At 38.6% G+C, this 23,494-nt stretch overlaps 1 protein-coding gene across 1 annotated transcript in view; it reads right to left on the bottom strand.

Moving 5' to 3' along the window:
• Window positions 1-12,802, bottom strand: part of FUT9 (fucosyltransferase 9) — an 81,670-nt gene extending 68,868 nt beyond the window's left edge. The window contains exon 1 of the mRNA XM_049897543.1: window positions 12,777-12,802. The gene's annotated coding sequence lies outside the window, so the exon portion shown is untranslated. The remainder of the gene's footprint in view (window positions 1-12,776) is intronic.
• Between the last annotated feature and the right edge of the window lie 10,692 nt (window positions 12,803-23,494).

Genomic DNA, 23,494 nt, shown 5'->3' with positions numbered 1-23,494 from the left:
GATAAATCTTAAATGGGGTTCGATGAGCATCTTGGATAGATATCCTTTCGTCTTTCATGATGCCAGGGAAGTTTTCTGTCAGGAGTTCTTCAACTATTTTCTCTGTGTTTTCTGTCCCCCCTCCCTGTTCTGGGACTCCAATCACCCGCAGGTTATCCTTCTTGATAGAGTCCCACATAATTCTTAGGGTTTCTTCATTTTTTTAAATTCTTTTATCTGATTTTTTTTCAGCTATGTTGGTGATGATTCCCTGGTCCTCCAGATGTCTCAGTCTGCATTCTAATTGCTCGAGTCTGCTCCTCTGACTTCCTAGTGCATTGTCTAATTCTGTAATTTTATTGTTAATCTTTTGGATTTCTACATGTTGTCTCTCTATGGATTCTTGCAACTTATTAATTTTTCCAGTATGTTCTTGAATAATCTTTTTGAGTTCTTCAACAGTTTTATCAGTGTGTTCCTTGGCTTTTTCTGCAGTTATCCTAATTTCATTTGTGATATCATTAAGCATTCTGTAAATTAGTTTTTTATATTCTGTATCTGATAATTCCAAGATTGTATCTTCATTTGGGAAAGATTTTGATTCTTTTGTTTGGGGGGTTGGAGAAGCTGTCATGGTCTGCTCCTTTAAGTGGTTTGATATGGATTGTTGTCTCCGAGCCATCACTGGGAAACTAGTTTTTCCAGAAAATTCGCTAAAAAAAAATGCAGTCAGATCCCTATCAGAGTTCTCCCTCTGGCTCAGGCTCATCAGATGTTAATGAAGCCGCCTGGGGAGGGTGGGGGAGGGAACAGAGAGATAGGAGAGTAGCACCTCAGAATATAGCCAGAGTTGCTTGTCTTGCTTGGAATGACTATTATATCTGAGATTCCCGCGGGCGCCTCGCCTATGTGTGCTGGCTGTGTGGAGATTGCCCCCGGGGGGGTCTGGCCCGCTGGAGTCACGGTCAGATCCTCCGCTTCCAGCCCCACGCCCAGCGTCAAGGCTCCCCTACTGGGACGGTGCACTCTCGACTCCAAAATCAGTTGCTTCCTCCCGGGGACTTCTCGTCCCTCCAGCCGCGTGGCCGTGCCACACCCAAGAGCCAGTTGGGCCTCCTCCTGGGGTTAGTTCAGATGGGTGGAGCAGCTCCCCGTGCTTGTGCCGTGACCGAGTGTCCCGGCTGGGACGCTGTTCTCCCCGCTCCAATACCAATCGCTGCCTCCCGGGGACTTCTCCTACCGGCTGCGTCCCACGCCGCCCGTGGAACCGGCTGGTCCCCCTCCCAGGGTTAGTTCAGGGGGGTGGAGTAGCTCTCTGTGCTTGTGCCGTACCTGACTGGTACGCTGGCTCCAGGCTCTAGAAACAATCACTGCTTCCCCGTATTAGTTCGTTCTCTGTCTCTAAATCTGTGTTTGTTGTTCAGGGTTTGTAGATTGTTATGTATGTGATCGATTCACTTGTTTTTCCGTGTCTTTGTTCTAAGAGGGATCCGAGGTAGCGTCTGCCTAGTCCGCCATCTTGGCTCCGCCTCATGAACTAACCTAACTTTAATGGGAATGGGGAAAAAAGAATGTTTCAAATTAACATTTCCTGTCCTTTTTTTTTTGTTTTTAGTTTAATGGTAACATACTTCAACTCTTTAGATATAAGCAGTCATAATTTATACATTCAAGACCCAAAATTCTTAGCTTACTTTAAAATACTGAGTAAATATTTTATCTATATTTTATGAGAACTGGGTTTATGGTGAGATGAAATGAAAAGAGATACAGTGCTTAAAAAAAAAAAAAATGCTTCCAAGGCCCTATCAGGTAGAAGTGAATTAATAAACAACTACAACAAATAAGAAAGAGACTCATTGTGATAGGTATGCTGGTTCATAGATCTGATCCTCAAAGTACTTGCAGGCTGGAAGGAAAAAAATCACTAGTCTTGGAGTAGTGTAAAAAACTTAAAAACTTTCTAGTAGCATCCCATAATCCTTTGGTGAGGAGAAATACATCAGCCTCACCAAGTACACACCCTTTGAGCACCCAGAAAGTAATTATTTCCATCTGTGAAATCGGTTCTCCTTACTGCAACCGCAAAACCCAAAATTAAAAGGCTGGAAGAGGCAGATTTGTTTTATAGCTTCCAAAGGGATACAACTATTTCAAAAGATGTTACTAGCTGCAGGAGGAAGTCTTGGAACAGAAATAGTTAAAACATGCAGAACAAAGGCAAGTTAAAAAAGAAAACCAATTGCTTCAACAATCTGATATTTAATGGCACAAAAAGCAAACAACCCCCCTCCCAACAAAGAAAATAAAAGAAAGATCTCTTACAATAAATCATTTGACACCATGTCTTTTCTTTTTCTTCCTAAATCACATAATCTATAACTTTCTAGATTTGAAAGAAATCTAGAAATTAGGTTTTAAAATCCTTATAGGCTTGCTAAGAGTGTTACAAAAAAAGACAGGTGCTATAGAGACACAATCCCAACTGCTATAGAATTGAGAGACCCTTTGTTGTGTTGACTGTGGGCCATTTTCTTATATAATGGAAAGAAAGTTTTTGCTATTTAAAAAAGAGCCTATAATCTCTATGTTAACTATTGATTTTTTTTTTCCCTGTTGGAAGAAGCATGCAGGAAAAGAAAAGCCAAAGGTGAAATAACTTGCTAAAGTTTGCTTAATATGTTTTGAGAATTATGAACAAAAGTTTGACTTCCTTTCTAAAAACAAAATGTTAAGAAAGTTTGAGTGAGTGTTGGGATTGTCACTGCCTTCTCAGCATGCATCCCATACCTCTTTTGGTATAGCAGGAATGCACTTTGGAAGACTGAACCCACTGGTGAGAGAGTTCTCATTGACCTATGCCTATCTTCCAATTTGCATATATAGCAGTTGTCTAGCTACAGTGATTGGTTCAGTAGTGGTCACATGAACTAATTTGGTTCAATCAGAAGGAAGAGCAAAATTTTTGGTATGTGGAAAAAGAAACACTATCTTTTCTTCCAATGTGGCAGTAGATATGATGCCTGCAACTGCAACAGCCATTTTGCAACCATGAGAGAAGTAAGTCTAAGAATAAAGCTTTTCATGAAAAAAGGAAGAGCTGATAGAATTGTAAAGAAATTAGGTGAGACTTGATCAAGCTGTATGCAAATTCCACATAACCTCTGGACTTCTAAATTGTGTAAGCCAATAAACTGCTTTTATGTAAAGAGAATTCAAGATGTGCATTGTATGATTTACAACTGAAAGGATTTTTACTAATACACTTTATCATTTGCAACAAACAACCTAAGTACTGTTTGTTTGCTTTGTTATTACTGTTGCAATCCAAGAAAAGGAATAATTTTTAAAAACAGAACTGGGCCAGTTAATTGTGGCTATGTAGACCACTACAGGGAATTAGAAGAACTGAAAACTCAGCATTAACAATGGATTGTCATTTGGGAAAATGATTCACTACTGTGCGTCCTTACATTCCTTTCATTTTTTGCTAATATTCAATTCCAAGAAGCATGATGAAGATTATTAATGTGATAATTATAAAGCACTTTGAGCTCTGATTTAGAGAGTAATATCAAGTACCATCATTATTACGTGGAAGTAAATGTTGTGCCAAACAAGATTAACCATCAGATTAAAAGCAGCTATTCTACTTTCTCCTATCACTCAGACTGAAAACTAATCCTGAAATAAGGTTAATATGGCAGAATCATACTGTCTGATAATCAAATCCAAAAATAAAAGATACATGTAGTAGCATCCCCTCCAGAAGAATTAAGAATTCAATCATTCGCATTTCCAGGTTGAAATTGGCTACTGGTCATTGCTAGAAAAATGTTTCTAGAAGGGGCAGGGAATTAGAATGCAAATGTTATATAGGAATAGATTCTTTTTACTTTTGATGACAGCAGTGTTTGTAGCATTCATAATTGAAAGATATGAAGAAGCTCTGAGGAAGTGAGACTCAAGCCACAACGATAAATGAGAGACTTCAGGAGGTAGATAGGAGTCCCAAATTCTCATTTAACAAGTTACTTTTTTTTTAAAAACATATGAAAGCTGGACAATAAAAAAGGAAGACGGGAAACGAATTGATGCATTCGAATTTTGGTGCTGGCAAAGGACACTGAGTATACTGCCAGAAGAATTAAAAAATCAGGTTTAGAAGAACTAAAACCAGAATGATCCTTAGAAGCAAGGATGGCAAGACTTTGGCTCACTTATTTTCGGTGCATCATCAGAAAGATCAGTTGCTAAAAAAAATGACATCATGTTTAGTAGAGAGTCTTGTCTGAGCAAAGAAACTTGTAGAGATCTGAGATGCAATGGTCATTATCAGGATACAGGGATGTTTCTAGAGGAAATCAGATGACTTTGCTTTTTCTTAGCTTAATTCATCTTAATACCCCATTTTTTCTGAATATTCCTCAATTTCATACTTAGAAGGATATTCATAAAGTATTCATAACTCTTTCTCACATTGCCTACTCATAGAGAATCCAGCACAGTTAGAAGAAATGATAAGACATCTGTTTTCCCAGCAATTCCAAAATGCAGATTAATGTGAGATACCAATTTATGCTTAACATCCTTTTGTGCTTCTAAAGAAAAGAGAGCAGGGAGAATTGAAGCAGCATGCTTTTATAGGACACAGGGCTACATCATGGATGAGTTGAAAGGAATCAAGTCTCTGACGGTCCGATACGATGCTTTTCAAAAATTGTTTACATATGTTTCTTTACAGAATTTTGATCCTTGAAAATTTACCTTGCAATTGCCTATGCCAGTTAAATACTTTTTTAAGTGCCCCAGTTTTTTGGTATCCACTTATTAGAGAGGAAAAAATGACTGGCTTGCTTTAAGGCTCTCACTTCCCTTTAATGGTGAGAAGAATGATCTCTCTGTCATACCTAAAAATTCTGTGTCCATTCAGTGACGTTCCTTATTAGACGTCTCCAACTTCCCCAGAAGGTACTCAGATGCAGCTTGCCTGCTCTCTGTGAGGCAGAGCCCAGTTTTCACCAAACTGTGCACGTAGAAGTGAAAACACTTCTTTATATTATGCTCTTAAGGTAGTGCTTTAAATGCATGAGCATTTTTAGCAACTTTTTTTTCTGAAAGGTAATAATTCTACACTTTTAGCTCTATTAGCTGAATGGTCAGTAATATTAAATTACTTGTACTTGACAGAATATAGGCAAAATCGAACAGGAAATCACAGTCTAAAAGGACAGGATACAGTGAATCAGCACGCGGTGACCCCTAAGTAGACAAGCACTTAGACAAGTCCTAATGCAGTTCTTTCATCCTAAATGGCAGAAGCTGGATGGAGAACAGCTCACTTAGGAAGCACATTTTATGAAAGTTTGATTATCCAGAATAATTCTAGCCCTGGTCCATTGATTCATTTATTCAAGGAATACTTATTGAACAGGTACTGTGTACCAGGAGTCAGGCCTCCAAGGATGAACAAAATAGACATAGCCTAGCCCTCCAAGGGCTTCTGGTCCAGTGAGAGAGACAGGCAGTGAAAGATACACTCTCTGCAAGGAGTGTTACCAGAGGTGATAGTACTGTAGAAGACAGGGTGGGCAGAAGATGCCTCTGGTAGGGACATCCATGTATAAATCTAGGAAACTTCAAATCTGAACCTTAGGGATTAGGTCTGGGTAGAGCCTATAGACTTGGGTGTCACTAGCATTTACAGTGTATAATTACTAAATAATGACAGAGGAAGAGATGATCCACCGAAAGGCCAATGGCCAAGGACAGACTCCTGGGTAGTGCTAGTCTTTATAGGACAGGCTCCTTCCCTGTGATTTCTCGAAATTTAATGTTGATCTCCGCGTATGGAATGATGGTAAAAGTTTCAATGTCATTAGATAATATCTGTAAACTTTTTCTTCTACAAGTGGACCTGTGAATAATAGTGTCCTCTGATCCCTTTGGAAACCCTGGTGGCATAGTGGTTAAGTGCTACGGCTGCTAACCAAAAGGTCAGCAGTTCGAATCCGCCAGGCACTCCTTGGAAACTCTATGGGGCAGTTCTACTGTGTCCTATAGGGTCGCTATGAGTCAGAATCGAACTCGACGGCAGTGGGCTTTTTTTTTTTGGTCTGATCCCTTTTGGAATGTTTTCCAATTTCATCTCTCTAATTCATTGTTTGTCTTTCTTAGAGAAATTACAGAGTTTGAGAGATCGCCTTATGATAAGAGGCAGGTTCTGGGAGATTAAAAAGTTTTTTTTTTCAAAACTCACAGTTATGTCTCCATTATATGATTCCTTTTATATTGGATGGTTGGTTCCTGGAGAAAGAGAAAGGATAAAATATTCCATAGGTCCAAAATATCCTAGTTGGATCTCAAAGATCATGAGAGGTGGGAATAGTGTATCTGTATCCAACAGACCCGTACTCATAGCTTTGTGTAACCAGTCTCTTGACAATTTAGGAAAGTTTTGCTCTGCATAACTTCACGATATGATTCTTCTTAAGTAAACTAGCGTACAAACGTGCTCTGAGGTTATTTGCTGTGCCCTTAAGCAAGTAAGAAGTCAGGAACGATGTTTTTAGTTGATAAAATCATTAAGAAAGGCTGGTCTCCTTAACGAGTCCCTGGGTGGAGCAAAGGGTTAAGTGCTTGACTACTAACTGAAATGTTGGCATTTGAACCCAACCAGAGGCTTAGAAAAAAGGCTCGTAATCTGCTTCCCAAAGGTCAGGGCCAGAAAAACCCTATGGAACAGAGCTCTATTCTGAATCACATGGCATTGCCATAAGTTGGAATCAACAGAACAGCAACTGGTTTGGTTTCATTTGGTCTCATTAAAGTATGTGTATCATTGGCCTGATAGCAGGCAAACAATTTCACTTCACCTTAAGCAACAAAACAAGAAAGGCAAGTAAAATTTCTTCCACTCTCTTTTGACAGATTTTTTTTCCTCTCTCTGGTAAAATGAGATTGTCTTTCAGGCACTGTAATGTATTTTAGGGGAAAAAAGTATCTATTATAGATAATCTACAGTGGTCTAGCTCATGGAATGAGGCTCATGCTGCAAGTAAGTGTCTCCCTCAGGATAACTTGAAATCTAGTTTAATCAAACATTTAAGCCTCAAGGAAGCAGGGCTCTCCTGCTGTTCCTTCAGTCTAAATTTAACATCTATTTTAGCCTTCAAAACGACTTTTAGGTTAAACATTTTCTTGCTGTTACCAAAATCATATTTCCTAAATATCATTTGGCATTCTAATTTGATATCTGCAAATCATGATATCACACTCTTCCTTTATGAAGCCACATTGATAAAGATAATTAAAAAGCTGATATCTGTGGCATAGCTCAAGTCTCAGGAGGAATAAGTACTCTGTTATTATAAAACTTCAAAACCTAATATAGGAACAAAGTTGGAGTGCTAGAATATTATCTTGTCCCCTACCTTGAACCGTAGGGAATGATATGTGCACTAAAAAAAAAAAAAAAAAAAAAAATATTATTACCAGACCAGCTCTACACAGCTCATGTGAAGAAAAGGTTTCAATTGTTAGCAGATGGGGTATATTCTGGAAAGAGGTTGTTGCTGTCTGCCGTCCAGTCAATTCTAACTCATAGCAACCCTTTAGGACAGAGTGGGACTGTCCTGTAGGATTTCCTAGGCTGTAACATTTATAGGAGCATGTTGACAGGTCTGCTCTCCCGAGGATCCGCTGGTGGGTTGGAAGAGAGGACCTCTTGTTTAGAAGCCAAGTGCGCTTAACCATTGTACCCCCAGGGCTCCTCTGGAAAGAGGCAGGCAGTCCTATTGCACCTTGGAGATGGAACCAAAAAATAATCCAGTGCTGTTCAGTTGATTCTGACTCACAGTGACCCTATAGTACAGAATAGAACTACCCCCTAGTGTTTCCAAGGAGTGGCTGGTGGATTCAAACTGCTGACATTTTGGTTAGCAGCCAAGCTCTTAACTACTGCGCCATGAGGGCTCCAGAGATACACGGCATGCCAATTTTCAGTGACTAGTTGCTATTGCTGTGCTTTCTCTCCACTCTAAGGAGTTGATGAGCTGGCATCATCTCCTTAATCCATCCTACACACATCTGCCAGAATAAATCTCCTGAAGTACAGCTCTTATCCTATCATTTCCCTTCTCAAGAGCCCCTATACCTCTTCCAAGATGGCTGATTATAGTCCTTGCCAGACATTCAAGGCCCTCCACCATCCAGCCCCTGACTTACTGCCCACTCTCCTCTTTCATAAACTCGAGGCTTGCTTCATACTTTCCTCACTCTCTGCTCTTCCTCCTGCTCATTGTTCTATGTACTAGGAATCCTGGATCTATCACTCCTCTCTAATTTCCACATTTTAAAAAGTCTAGGTCTTTCAAAAACACCACTTCCTTTACAGTGACTCCCCTGGTTGTTCCATCTGGATGTATTGGCTCCTACTCCTGAATCCTCATAGCACTTTACCATAATTTCTCTAATTTACATGTTTTCCCTCCTATATGTGGTTATTTCTGGCTACATTTTATCCCTTCTAGGAGTCCCAAGGCCCAGGTGGCAGAGATTATCTTTTGCTCTAGTAGTTATTAAAATTTCAGACAAAGAAATGTTTGCTTTTGATGGAATTGCAGCTATATTTTTTCTCCAGTAATGTTCGTATTTCAATATGGTTTATTTTCTGCTGATAACTGTACACAAGTGGATTTTGCTTGATGTTGGTAAGATAGCTCTGATCTGAAGCAAGAGATTTTCTGAGACTTAGTGAAATGAGAGTACTTTTTTCAGAAAGGTTATACTAGGAAGCCATATTTTCAGGCATTACATATGTTTTCCCAATCTGGGTTGAACGGTATAATGGGAGAAAAATTAATTCAATATTTTTATTCTCAAAATGTTCCATTGTCATTTCTAATATAGACATTTTTAAAGTCTGTCCTAAACTGAGTTACATGTCATTTAAATTGGTAACCATGTTCTGCATTAAAGGAAATGCACTCTGGTAGTCGAAGAATTAAATTTAATTTAACCTAACAAAAATGCGTGGACTGCTGATTCTGTAAGGCAATGTTAGGGAATTATATAATGAAAGCAGTCTAGACTCTCAAGTAGTTCAACACCTAACAGCCCAAGTTTTAAGACACAGTCACATAACAGAAAGCATTTTGTCTGGATTTATATGCATGTTTAAAAAAAAAAAAAAAACAAATCCAGTGCCGTTGCGTCGATTCCGACTCCTAGCGACCCTATAAGACAGGGTAGAACTACCCCATAGAGTTTCCAAGGAGCGCCTGGCAGATTTGAACTGCTGACTCTTTGGTTAGCAGCCATAGCACTTAACCACTATGCCATAGCGTTAGAATAATGCAATATATTTCTTTAAATTTTCATTTATATCACTGTGAGAGAAGTTTTCAAATTTTTTTCATTTTAATGTTTTTTCATCCCTATTATGAAATATACATCTCAGGCAACGCAAAAATTTTAATCTGACCTTCCCTAAGATCATTCCAGGCTTTGGAGAATTTAATTGTTCTCATATGGTCAGTGAAGGTATCGAGAACCTAGAAGCCAGGAATAAATTGCCTTCGTAGCACATTTCCACAGCCTGACCAAGTAATTTTTACTGAAATCAGGAATAAGCAAAGATATAAAATTTGAAAAAGCTAGAAGTCTGCATCTGTTTTGATACACCACAGGGTACTCACACATTTTAATTATCCACCTCAACGAAGGGGTTTGTTTGATGGTTGTTTATTTATGTTTTGATTATTTGCTTTTTGATGGTGGTTGCTGACTGGCTTCCATCTTCTAAATTCTCTCCAGAGCTCTATAATGCCTTAGAATCAAATAGTTAGGAGACAGACAGGACCTTGGTGATATATCTAGCCCTTATTTCCCATTCCCTACTTTTAAGTAAGAATCAGGAGCCTGGTGGTGCAAGGGTTAAAGTGGTCAGCTGCTAATGGAAAGGTTGGCAGTTGGAACTCGCCAGCAGCTCCACAGGAGAAAGATGTGGCAGTCTGCTTCCGTAAAGATTTACAGCTTAGGAAATCCTGTGGGGCAGTTCTACCCTGTCCTATAGAGCTGCTATGAGTTGCAATCAACTCGACGGTAATGGGTAGGTAAGAATCTAGGGAGGCTGGGTGGCACAAATAGTTAAGCATTTAACTACTAGCGGAAAAGCTGGTAGTTTGAACCCACTTAGAGACGCCTCAGAACAGGCTTGGTGGTCTGCCTCAGAAAGATTACAGCCTTGAAAACCCTATGAAGCAGTTCTCCTCTGCACACACGGGTTGCCATGAGTTGGAATCCGTTCAATGGCAACAAACAGCAACATAACAGGGTAAGAATCTGAAACCCAGGTGGTTAAGTGAATTGCTCAAGTTCACTAGTCATTGTGCTGTGACTACAGCCCAGATTTCCAATTCCTAGTGATTTGTCTATAAGCAGTTATCACTAGAAAAGGACATCATGCTTAGTAAAATAGAGGGTCAGTGTAAATGAGGGAAACCCTTGGAAACCCTCCATGAGATGGATTGACACAATAGCTGCAACAGTGGGCTCAAACACACCAATTGTGAGGATGGCACAGGACAGGGCAATATTTTGTTCTGTTATACGTTAGGTTGCCATGATTGGGAGCAGACTCTACAGCAACTGACAACAACATAAACCTGTTGTCATTGAGTTGATTCCGGCTCATAGCTACCCTATAGGACAGAGTAGAACTGCCTCACAGGGTTTCCAAGGCTGTAATCTTTCAGGGAGTCGACTGCCACATCTTCCTCCTGCGGAGTGGCTGGCGGGCTCAAACCACCAACCTTTTGGTTAGCAGTCAGGCACTTTAACCACTCTGCCACCAGGGCTCCTTAACAACAACATAAGCAGTTATAAAATATTCTAGTTTTTATCAGCTTTGCGAGGCATCTGGCAGGTTAAAAATGGTTTGTAACGAAGGCCTGCCTTTCAATTAATTGCACATGGGCTGCCCAGCTTACACAATTCTTCCCCCCCACCCCTACCCCAACATAGACGTTTCTTTCAAAGACTTCTCTTTGAAGTTGTCTGTAAAACTAATTTTACCTTCAGTATTCTTTATCCCCATGTTCAGTGGTTCTTTTACCTTTATGGCTCATCTCTGATATGGAACCATACCAAATCGACTTTTTTTTTTTTTTTTTTTCTAAAATATTAACTATATATCAGCCACTGAACATCTTTTACCTAGTATGGCTGTGATATCTTCAAAGAACTCCTGCATATTAGTTATGCAAGCCTGGATTCATCATAGCTAGCCAGTATCCAGGTCTGTGTTAGTGTGATTTGCTTGACCAACCCCCTGGGGTCTCCCTCATTTCAATTAGCACAAGGAGGATGGAGAGACACGAATCTTCACTCTAGGTGCTACTTGTAGCAAATGTTCATATTGTTTTAGATATATGAAGGAGGTGGTAAAGATAAAGACCAAATACATATATAATCCACTAAATATCAAATGCACTTTTTCTGTTCAATTCTGACACCAGCTGCTCATTCAGCACTTCTTCCGCTGACCACAACCACCAATAGCTGGGTCAGATCTCTCAAGTTAAAGGACACGGTCCCAGTTCGAAAATTCAAAAACACCCTCACTGCTGACCTGCTGACTACAAATTAGGGGTTTTTCCACTACCCCATGAGGATGCCAGCCTGTGAGCTCAGAGACCTCCCTGGGTCCCTTACTTCTGACTTGCTGGCTACAAATTTGGGGGTTCCCTCTATGCCCTCAGGATACCAGCTCCCCCTTACTTCTGACTTGCTGGCTTTCACTACTCCCTCAGTTTTGATAATTCACTGGAATGACTCACAGAACTCACAGGAAGTGCTATACTTACAATCATAGTTTCATTGTAGGAAAAGCATGCAAATGAAAAGATGCGTAGGTCAGTGTCTGGGAGGGTTCCCACCGAAGAGCTTCCATATCCCAAAAAGTGATGTGCTACCCGCTCACGTGCATGGGTGTCTTTCATCAACCAGGAAGCCCAGGGAGCTTCTGTGTCCAGGACTTTTATTGGGAGTCATCATTATGTCATGCAAACTCCAGCTACTCTCCTCTGAGGTTGGCTGTTTTCACAAGGTGATCGTGAGGTGGAGTTTTCTGGGTCATCATGAGGTGGAAATCACGATGTAGTTCCCTCTGGCATTGCTAGCCCCCACCCCAGAGTGGCCTTTCCTCAATAACCCGCCAGGTCTGGGGTTCTTATCGAAGACACTTAAACCATTAGGGAAATTCCAAAGCTATAGAGATCATCTCTTAGGAATTGAAGACTAAATGCATAATTTCTTTTATAAAGATCAGCACAAAGCTGGTTCCTATGAGGCGGAGGTTAACATGTCCCAAATGTTCAACTTTTCCAAGCTGCTGTGCCACTCCATCATCTCTAACATCAGCTACTCCCTCCCCCCTCTGTACTCTCCCTCCCATCTTTGGGTTCCCTAATTCACTGCAAAGTCTTAGAGAACTCATGAACCATCTAAAGGAAATGGCTCACGTGGTTGTGGAGGCTGGCAAGTCCCAAATTAATGGATCAGACATAGACTTCTCCCTGGTCCTAAGTCTCTGCTCAAAGGCACTCAGTTTTCTCACTCTGTGGGCCAGGAAGCCCAATGTACAGTCTCCTGCAGGTCTCTCCTGCTAGTCTCTCCTTCCTTGGTGGTGGCGGGATCTTCAGGGTTACAGCTTTCTCTCTGTCTCCTGGTCCCAGGATCCTCCCAGAACTGGGAGCCCAGGTCCAAAGGATACACCAGCTCCTGGCTGTTCTTACCTGGTGGTGGTGGTATTCTCTCCCTTTCCCACCTCAGGGATGGCTCCTTTCAAGCCCAGAGGATGACAAAACTGGCCAAATCCCCCCTCTTTCAATCCTTATCTTCACAGTCCTGCCCAATCACCTGTGTGGGAGTTACAAGACCATGGCTAGAAAAGCCACACAAAAGTAATCAATCGTACCACAAAGACAAAGACGAAGTTTTTTTGGGGGGGTAAAGTTCATGTACACCTCACTAAGGCTTACTTTTATTTTTACACTTAAGATCTATCTACAATTAAAAACTTCTCGAAGGCTATTTTTTCTACAAAACAAAACAAAACCAAGAGTGGGTTTAAATAACTTCAGTATTTCTATATCCCATGGTTGCTCTTTTTTTACTGTTGCTGTTTTTGTTTAAGTATAAAGATGAGGATAATAGTTACCAGTACAAGTTGGGAATTAAGACTGCACTACTCTGATATTGGGTAAAAAAAAAAGAGGTGCTGTATCTTGTATGTGAGAAGGTAGTTGTGTTTGTACTGATTGTTACTCTTTGGCCTGTGAATACTTTGCTTTCTATTTCATTTCTGGAAGAGAGGCATTTGTTTGTAAGATATTTTGCATTTCATTATGAACTAATATGGGAGCTAAAACAAGCAGCTTGATTAAATTACATCTATCCAAAGATAATGAATTTTCAGTTCCAAATTTAGTGTTGTACAATTGGGCTTATCAATTAACAGCAATAAAATCATGGCTGGAGAAGACCCATGAGCATATTTAGCTGCTTGCTGGATGCATCCTTTGAAATAAATTTGAAATTCATTTTACCATTTTATAATAAAACAAAACTTTCACCAAGTAGTAAGTAACCTGTTGTTTTATGTAACATGGAAAAGACTGAGAAGGTATCAAAAATAGGAACTTAGAGATATCCCTTTGGACTTTTTCTGTGACAAAGTTGCACTCCAGAATGAATTTATTTGTTTTTAAATTTAGTCCAAAAAGGATAAAAAGAAAAGAATATTTACATATGCATGATTCATCAAGGAAAAAAAAAAAAATAACCCTCATCAAAGTAGCCTAGAGGGGCAAGTATTTAAACTGAACTCAAAAAATAGATCCTCTCATTTTTTTCCTTTGCAGTTTCCAAGTTTGTCATATTTGTGTTTAAATTCAAGCCACATTTTAGATTTGGGTATAAAATGTAATCTGTTAAAAAACAAAAACTCATTGCTGTCCTGTCGAATCCAACTCATACCAACCCTACAGGACAGAGTAGAACTGCCCAATAGGATTTCCAAGGACTGACTAGTGGATTTGAACTGATGACCTTTTGGTTAGCAGCTGAGGTCTTAGTGTGGACTGCATATTACATAATAAACTAGGTAAAAACACCCTCAAGCTCTCTACTAACTGGTAGAGAATGATAGGACTTAAATACAAATGGAAATTGGAATTATCTTTGAAACTATGATTTGATTAAAACATATTTTTGAACTGATCCTAAGTAGAAGGCACTATGTAAGGCCACCAGGAAGGGTACAAAGCTGTATGACCCAGAACAGCTCCTGCCATTTAGAAGCTCACAGTCTAATAAGATAGGTTAGTTCATTTGTCTTCTGTTCTTAATCAGCCAGTGCCTCCCATCTCCCTTTGACCAGAAGTCAAAATCCTTACTGCAACTTTGTGGTCACACATGGTCAACATGATTTGCAATGCCCATGGCTGCTTCCTCCACTGTTGCCCCAACAAGCCAGGTGCATGCCCACCTCAGGGTCTTTGTACTTTTTGGTTCCTCTGTCCCAAAACCTTCCCCAAATATCTACAAGGTTGTCTCTTAGCTTCGTTTACATCTTCATTCACAAGCCTTCTCAATACAATGTTCTTTGACTGCTCTCACTACAATATTACATATTTATTTTCTGTAGCACGGATTGCTATCCAACATACTATATATCGTTCTTGTTAATCTTTGGCATTATCCATTTTCAAAGATAATGCAGGATTCTTGACGTAGGGAATTTTTTCTCCTCCATTCCTCGCTGTACCCCAGTGACTGAAACATTGTCTGCCACACAGTAAATGCTCAATAAATATTTGTTTAATGGATGAATAAGCAATGAGGCAAAAATGGTGTGCCCACTAATATCTATGATTTAATAAAGAATTAAAAATACTTTAAGCAGATAATGCATGAAACCCTTAAATGATGGGACCCTAAAGATCTGCGTTTCGGAATGGCTTTCAGCAAGTGAAATTCTTCTAATCCCTGTCTATTTGTAAAATGGGCTGTGTAATTAATCAACTACCTTCTCTCTCTCATAAATACTGATGATACGGTGGTATTATTTCTTTATATATATATATAATATTTTATTGAGTTTTTGGTATCAGTTTACATAGCAAGATAAGTTCCCCTTTGACAATTATTGCACAGATTGTTCAGTGACATTAGTTACATTTATCACAATGTGTCAACATTCTCTTTAATTGTGTTCTATTTGTCCTATTTCCAGTACTCTAGTTTCCTTGCCCCCTTATCTTCTCATCTTTGTTTTTGAATAATTGTTGACCTTTTGTTCTCATACTGATAGTTTTTAAGTAGAGCACCAACCTTGTGGGTAATATCCATTATTTTGTGTGCCACTCTGCTATTTCGCTAAAAGGTGATCTCAGAGGATAGGCTTGGTTCTAGGTTTAAAGAGTGCCTCAGGGTGATAGTTTCAGGCAGTCCTCTGTTTTCTACTGTTTCAGTTTGTCTGGCCTTTTTTTTTTTTTTAAATAAGAATTTGAGTTCTTATCCACATTTTTCTCCCATTCTATCTGGGACCATCTATTGTGACCCCAGAAGAATGATCAGTGGTGGTAGCCAGGTGCAATCTAGTTCTTCTGGTCTCAGGGTAGGTAAGGTTGTGGCTTGTGTAGACTTGTTTCTTCTCTGAGCTTTTGATTACCTTCTTACTGCCTTGTTCTTGGTGAATAGAGGCCTGTAATTGTGTCTTAGATGGCTGCTCACAAGCTTTTAAGGTCCCAGATGCTACTCACTTCAGCAGGATGCAGATCATGATTTCTGTGAACTATGTTATGCCAATTGACTGAGTTGTACCATTAGACTACAGTCCTAAGCTTTCACACCCAGAAAACCAATCTTGGAAGGTGTTTGGTTATGTCTGTGGAGTATCTGTATTTGTGTTTTCAATGCATATATACGCATGCAACCACATATTTGTATTTACACATGACTTTTTTATAGATACTTCTTCCCACATGTCTGTCAGTTGGTCATACTGTGGTGGCTTGCATGTTAGTGTGATGCTAGAAGCTATACCACAGGTATTTCAAATACCAGCAGGGTCACCAATGGTGCATAGGTTTAAGTTGAGCTTCCAGACTAAGATGGACAAAGAAGACCCGGCAGTCTACTTCTGAAAAAATTAGCCAGTGAAAGCCTTATGAATCGCAGGGGAACATTGTCTGATATAGTGCCAAAAGATGAGCACCTCAGGTTGGAAGGCACTCAAAAGATGACTGCGGAAGAGGTGCCTCCTCAGATAGAGTAAACTTTAATGACATGGATGCAGTCAAGCTTTTGGGACCTTCACTTACTGATGGGGCATGACTCAAAATAAGAAGAAACAGCTACAAACATTCATTAGTTATCAGAACATGAAATGTATGAACTATGAACCTAGGAAAATTGGAAGTTGTCAAAAATGAAATGGAGCACATGAACATAGATATCCTAGGTAACGGCTGAAATGAACTGTTATTGACCATTGGCCATTTTCAGTAGGACAATCATATAGTATACTATGCTGGGAATGACACATTGATGAGGGATGGGATTGCATTCATCATCAAAAAGAACATTTCAAGATCTATCCTGAAGTATAACACTGTCAGTGATAGGAAAACATCCATATGCCTGCAAGGAAGAATATAACAGTTATTCAAATTTACACACCAACCACTAATACCAAAGATGGAGAAAACTGAAGATTTTCACCACATTTTGCAGTCTGAAATTAATCAAACATGCAATTTGGATGCATTGATAATTACTGGTGATTGGAACATGAAAGCTGGGAACAAAGAAGAAGGATCAGTAGTTGGAAAATATGGTCTTGGTGATAGAAACAATGCCGGAGAATGCGTGATAGAATTTTGAAAGATAAATGACTTTGTCATTGCAAATACCTTTTTTCACTAACATAAATGGCGACTATACATGTGGACCTCTCCAGATGGAATACACAGAAATCAAATCAACTACATCCGTGGAAAGAGACGATGCACAAACTCAATATGTCAGAACAAAGCCAGGGGCCAACTGTGGAACAGACCAACAATTGCTCATATGCAAGTTCAAGTTGAAACTGAAGAATATTAGAACAAGTCCACAAGAGCCAAAGTACAATCTTGAGTATATCCCACCTGAATTTAGTGACCATCTCAAGAATAGATTTGACTTATTAAAAACTAATAACCAAAGACCAGAGAATTGTGAAATGACATCAAGTACATCATACATGAAGAAAGCAAGCGGTCTTTAAAAAGACAAGAAAAAAAGGAAAGACAAAAGTGGATGTCAGAAGATACTCTGAAACTTGCCCTTGAATGAAGAGTAGCTAAAGTGAAAGGAAGAAATGATGAAGTAAAAAAGTTGAACAGAAGATTTCAAAGGGTGGCTTAAGAAGACAAAGTAGAGTATTATAATGAAATGTGCAAAGACCTGGAGTCAGAAAATCAAAAGGAAAGAACACATCTGCATTTCTCAAGCTGAAAAAAGTGAAGTGAATATTAAAGACTCGAGTTGCAATATTGAGGGATTTTATGGGGAAAATATTAAACAACTCAGAAAGCATCAAAAGAAGACAGAAGGAATAAACAAAAATAATTGGTTGACATTCAACCATTTCAGGAGGCAGCATATGATGGAGAACTGATGGTACTGAAGAAAGAAGTTGAAGCTATACTGAAGGCACTGGTGAAAAACAAGGCTCCAGGAATTGACAGAATACCACTTGAGATGTTGAATTTTATCTAATGCCTTTTCTGTATCAATTGATATGATCCTATAGTTATTTTCCTTTCTTTTAATTACATGGTAAACCCACTGCCGTCGAGTTGATTCTGACTCATAGCGACCCTATACATGGTAACATTAATTGATTTTCTAATGTTGAACCACCCTTGTAATCCTGGATGAATCACACTTGATCATGGTATGATTTTTTTGATATGTTGCTGAAGTCTTGGTTAGAATTTTCTTGAAAAATTTTGCATCTATGTTCACAAGGGATATTGGTTGATAATTTTCTTTTTTTGTGGTGTCTTTGCCTGGTTTAGGTATCAGGGGTATGCTGGCTGTATAGAAAGAGTTTGGTAGTCCTCCTTCCTCTTTTATGTTTTTGAAGTGATTGAACAGGATTGGTGTCAACTTTTCTCTGAATGTTTGGTAGAATTCTCCAGTATAGCCATCTGGTCCTGGGGTTTTGTTGTTGTTGGCAGTCTTTTTTTTTTTTTTTTTTTTTAATGGCATCTTCAATCTCTTCTTTTGTAATGGGTCTGTTTAAATTCTCTACCTCTATTTGTGGTAATTTGGGTATGTAGGGTGTTTGGAGAAATTTGCCCATTTCATCTAGTTTTTTCAAGTTTGTTGGAGTACAATTTTTCACAGTAATCAGTTATGATCTTCTTTATCTCTGTTGGATAAGTTGTAATGTCACCAGTTTCATTTCTTATTTGCCTCTTTTTTTTTTTTTTCTTTTGTCAGTCTAGCCAGTGGTTTGTCTATATTATTTATCCTTTGAAAGAACCAACTTCTGGCTTTGTCTATTTGTTGTATTTTGTTTATTTCTGCTCTGATCTTTATTATTTTCTTTTTTTCCTGGTAGCTTTTTGGCTTCTTTTGCTCTTCCTTTTCTATTTGTTCAAGTTGTTGGTTTAAGATAATGATTTTGGTTCTTTCCTCCTTTTTAGTATAGGCATTTATTGCTATGCCTTTCCCTCTGAATACTGCTTTTGCTGTTTCCCAAAGGTTTTGATATGTTGTGATTTCACTTTTGTTTGATTCTAGGAATTATTTTCATTTCACTTTTGATTTCTTCCATGACCCAATAGTTTTTTTTAGTAGTGCATTATTTAGTTTTTATGTATTCATTTTTTCCCCCTTATTTTTCCTATTCTTGATTTCTAGCTTCATACTGCTATGGTCAAAGAGCATGCTTTGTATTATTTCAATCTTTTTAAATTTGTTGAGACTTGTTTTGTGTCCTGGCATGTTGTGTATTCTGGAAAATGATCCATGAGCACTGGAGAAGAATATGTATTGTTCTGATGCTGGGTTAAGTGTTCTATATATGTCTGTTAGGTCCAGTTGGCTTATGGTTTCATATAAGTTCTCAATATCCTTAGTGATTTTCTTTTTAGATGTTCTGTCTATAACTGAAAGTGGTGTGTTGAAGTTCCCTATTATTATTGAAGTTATCTGTTTCATTCATATTACTCAGTAAGTGCTTCATGTATTTTGGTGCATTGCTGTTAGGTGCATATATATTTAAAATTGTTATGTCTTCTTGCTGGATTGACCTTTTTATTATTACATAATGTCCTTTTTTATCTCTTGTAATAGGTTTTGATTTAAAGCCTATTTTGTCTGATATATGGCCACCCCTACTCTTTTTTGTTTACTGGTTACATGGAATATTTTTCTCTATCTTTTTATTTTTAGTCTGTTTGTGTCCTTATGTCTAAGGTGTGTTTCTTGTAGACAGCAAAGGATGGATTTTTTTTTTTTTTTTTTAATCTATCCTGCCACTCTGCCTTTTGCATGGGGCATTTCGGGTTATAACTGAAAATGAAGTATCTATCTCATTGATTTTGCTACTTGTTTTTTTAATGTTTTGCATCTTCTTTGTTTTTTTATTTTGATTTTTCTGTTCTTGTTTGTATTTAAGTTGTCAATGTTCTTAGTGATTTTCTTTTTAGATGGGCAGTCTATAATTGGTTGCTTTCTTGTAATGAGCTTTTGTGCTTTCTTCCTTCTTCTGAAAGTTTTTTTATTGGCGATTTCTTAATGGTTACCACATACATTACATACAACAGCTTACAATTGCAACAACACTTAACATATGAACAACAGTTAGCATACAACCTTAAAATAATAAATCTATACTGGTATGCTCCTCCCTCTTTCATTTCTGTTGGTTTCTCTCCATTAATATCAGTATACAACCTATACTCCATACATTTACTTTGTGCTTACTTCTTATAAACTTGATATTATATTATTTTTGTGGGATTGAGTTATTGAGTTTATTCCCTAAAAATATTATGTACTTGGTCCTTATGATTGCCTGTGTTGTTGCATTTTGGGGGATCTCTTTATCTTAGTTTTTAATTTGTTAATTTTTTTCCATGTATAGATAATGTGCTTGCCTTTTCATTTGGAGTAGTCCTTTGAGTAATAAATGCAAAGCTGGTCTGGTAGTGGCAAATTCCCAGAGCTTCTGTTTGTTTGTGAATGTCTTGATTTCCCCCTTATTTTTGAATGATAACTTTGCTAGGTAATGAATTCTTGGTAGGCAAATGTTTTCATTCACTAATTTATATATGTTGCCCCATTGTCTTCTGGCCTTTAAAATTTCTAGGGAGAAATCTGTAATGCTTTATGAAAGACCCTTGGTATGTTGTATTGCATTTTTCTCTTGCTGCTTTCAGAATTCTCTCCTAGTCATTGGTTTTTAAGAATTTTATTAGGATATGGTGTTGCATTCATAGTCAAAAAGAACATTTTGAGATCTATCCTGAAGTACAATGGTGTCAGTGATAGGATAATATCTATATGCCTACAATGAAGACCAGTCAATACGATTATTCACATTTAAGCACCAACCACTAAGGCCAAAGATGAAGAAATTGAAGATTTTTATCAGCTTCTACAGTCTGAAACTGATCGAACATGCAATCAGGATGCATTGATAATTACTGGTGATTGGAATGTGAAAAGTTAGAAACAAAGAAGAAGGATTGGAAGTTGGAAAATGTGGCCTGTGTGATAGAAACAATGCTAGAGATCGGAAGATACAATTCTGCAAGAGCAACTACTTCTTCATCGCAAATACCTTTTTTCACCAACATAAATGGGAACTATACACATGGGCCTCACCAGATGGAATGCACAGGAATCAAATTGACTACATCTCTGGGAAGAGACAATGGAAAAGCTCACTATCATCAGTCAGAACAAGGCCAGGTGCCAACTGTGGAACAGACCATGAATTATTCATAGGCAAGTTCAAGTTGAAACTGAAGAAAAAACAGAGAGAGTCCATGAGAGCTAAAAATATGATCTCCAGTATATCCCACCTGAATTTAGAGACCATCTCAAGAATAGATTTGATGCATTGAATGACTAAAGACCACTAATTGAATGACTAAAGACCACTAATGACTGAAGACCAGACAAGTTGTGAAATAACATCAAGGACATCATACATGAAGAAAGCTAGAGGTCATTAAAAAAAAAAAACAGGAAAGAAAAGACCAAGATGGATGTCAGAGGAGAATCTGAAACTTGCTCTTGAACATCGAGCTGCTACAGCAAAAGGAAGGAATGATGAAGTAAAAGAACTGAACAGAAGATTTCAAAGGGCAGCTCAAGAAGAAAAAGTAAAGTATTATAATGACATGTGCAAAGAGCTGGAGATAGAAAACCAAAAGGAAAGATCGTACTTGACATTTCCCAAGCTGAAAGAACTGCTGAAAATTTCAAGTCTTGAGTTGCAATAGGGAAGGATTCTATGGGGAAAACAGTAAATGACCAAGGAAGCATCAAAAGAAGATGGAAGGAATACACAGAGTCATCATACCAAAAAGAATTAGTCCACGTTCAAACATTTCGAGAGGTAGCGTATGTACAGGAATTGATGCTACTAAAGGAAGAAGTCCAAGCTGCCCTGAAGGCATTGGCAAAAAGCAAGGCTCCAGCAATTGATGGAATATCAATTGAGATGTTTCAACAAACGAATACAGCACTGGAAGTACTCGCTCAGCTACGCCAAGAAATATGGAAGACAGCTTCCTGGCCAACTGACTGGAAGAGATCCATATTTATGCCTATTCACAAGAAAGGCTATCCAATCAAATGCAGAAATTATCGAACAATATCATTAATATCACATGCAAGCAAAGTTTTGCTGAAGATCGTTCAAAAGTGGCTGCAGCAGTATATTGACAAGGAACTTCCAGAAATTCAGGCTAGATTCAGAAGAGGACATGGAATCAGGGATATCATTGCTGATGTCAGATGGATCCTGGCTGAAAGTGGAGAATAGCAGAAGGATGTTTACTTGTGTTTTATTGACTACACAGGCATTTGACTGTGTGGATCATAACAAATTATGGATAACATTGGGAAGAATGGGAATTCCAGAACATTTAATTGTGCTCATGAGGAACCTTTACATAGATGAAGAGGTAGTTGTTTGGACAGAACAAGGGGATACTAAGTGGTTTCAAGTCAGGAAAGGTGTGCATCAGGGTTGTATTCTTTCGCCATACCTATTCAATCTATATGCTGAGCAAATAATCAGAGAAGCTGGACTATATGGAGAAGAATGGGGCATCAGGATTGGAAGAAGACTCATTAACAACCTGCATTATGCAGATGACACAGCCTTGCTTGCTGAAAGTGAAGAGGACTTGAAGCACTTACTAATGAAGATCAAAGACCACGGCTTTCAGTATGGATTACACCTCAACATAAAGAAAACAAAACTCCCCAAAACTGGACCAATTGGCCACATCATGATAAACAGAGAAAAGAGTGAAGTTGCCAAGGATTTCATTTTACTTGGATCCCCAATCAACACCCATGGAAGCAGCAGCCAAGAAATCAAAAGATGCATTGCATCGGGAAATCTGCTGCAAAGGACCTCTTTAAAGTGTTGAAAAGCAAAGATGTCACCTTGAAGACTAAGGTGTCCCTGACCGAAGCCACGGTGTTTTCAATCACATCATATGCATGTGAAAGCTGGACAACGAATAAGGAAGACCGAAGAAGAACTGACGCTTTGAATTGTGGTGATGGTGAAGAATATTGAATATGCCATGGACTGCCAAAAGAACGAACAAATCTGTATTGGAAGAAGCACAACCCAGAATGCTCCTTAGAAGCAAGGATGGAGAGACTGCATCTTATATACTTTGGACACATTGTTAGGAGTGATCAGTCCCTGGATAAAGACACCATGCTTGGTAAAGTACAGGGTCAGCAGAAAAGAGGAAGACCATCAACGAGGTGGATTGACACAGTGGCTGCCACAATGGGCTCAAGCATAACAACGATTGTAAGGCTGGCATAGGACCAAGCAGTGTTTGTTCCTTTGTGCATAGGGTTGCTATGAGTTGGAACTGACTTGACAGCACCCAATAACATTATGGTGTGGAGTTAACCGTTTTCTGTCTCTTCTGATTGGGTTTGTGTAGTTTCCTATATCTGCAGGATTGGTTCACCATTCAGGTCTGGGAAATGGTCTCTGATTATCTCTTAGAAAATTGTTTCTATGCCTTTATTGTTGTCATGGTGCTCTGGGATTCCAATAATTCTAATGTTAGGTTGCTTAATGGAATCCCATATTCCTTTTTGGGTTTGTTTGCTTTTCTTTTTCTCCTGTTTTTCTCAAGACTTGATAAGTTCAGTTATTTTGTGTTCTAGCTCATTTATTCTA

The sequence above is a fragment of the Elephas maximus genome, chromosome 1 (assembly GCF_024166365.1).
Source record: "Elephas maximus indicus isolate mEleMax1 chromosome 1, mEleMax1 primary haplotype, whole genome shotgun sequence".
NCBI classification, from domain to species: domain Eukaryota; kingdom Metazoa; phylum Chordata; class Mammalia; order Proboscidea; family Elephantidae; genus Elephas; species Elephas maximus.
This window is presented reverse-complemented; position numbering and strand designations above follow the sequence as displayed.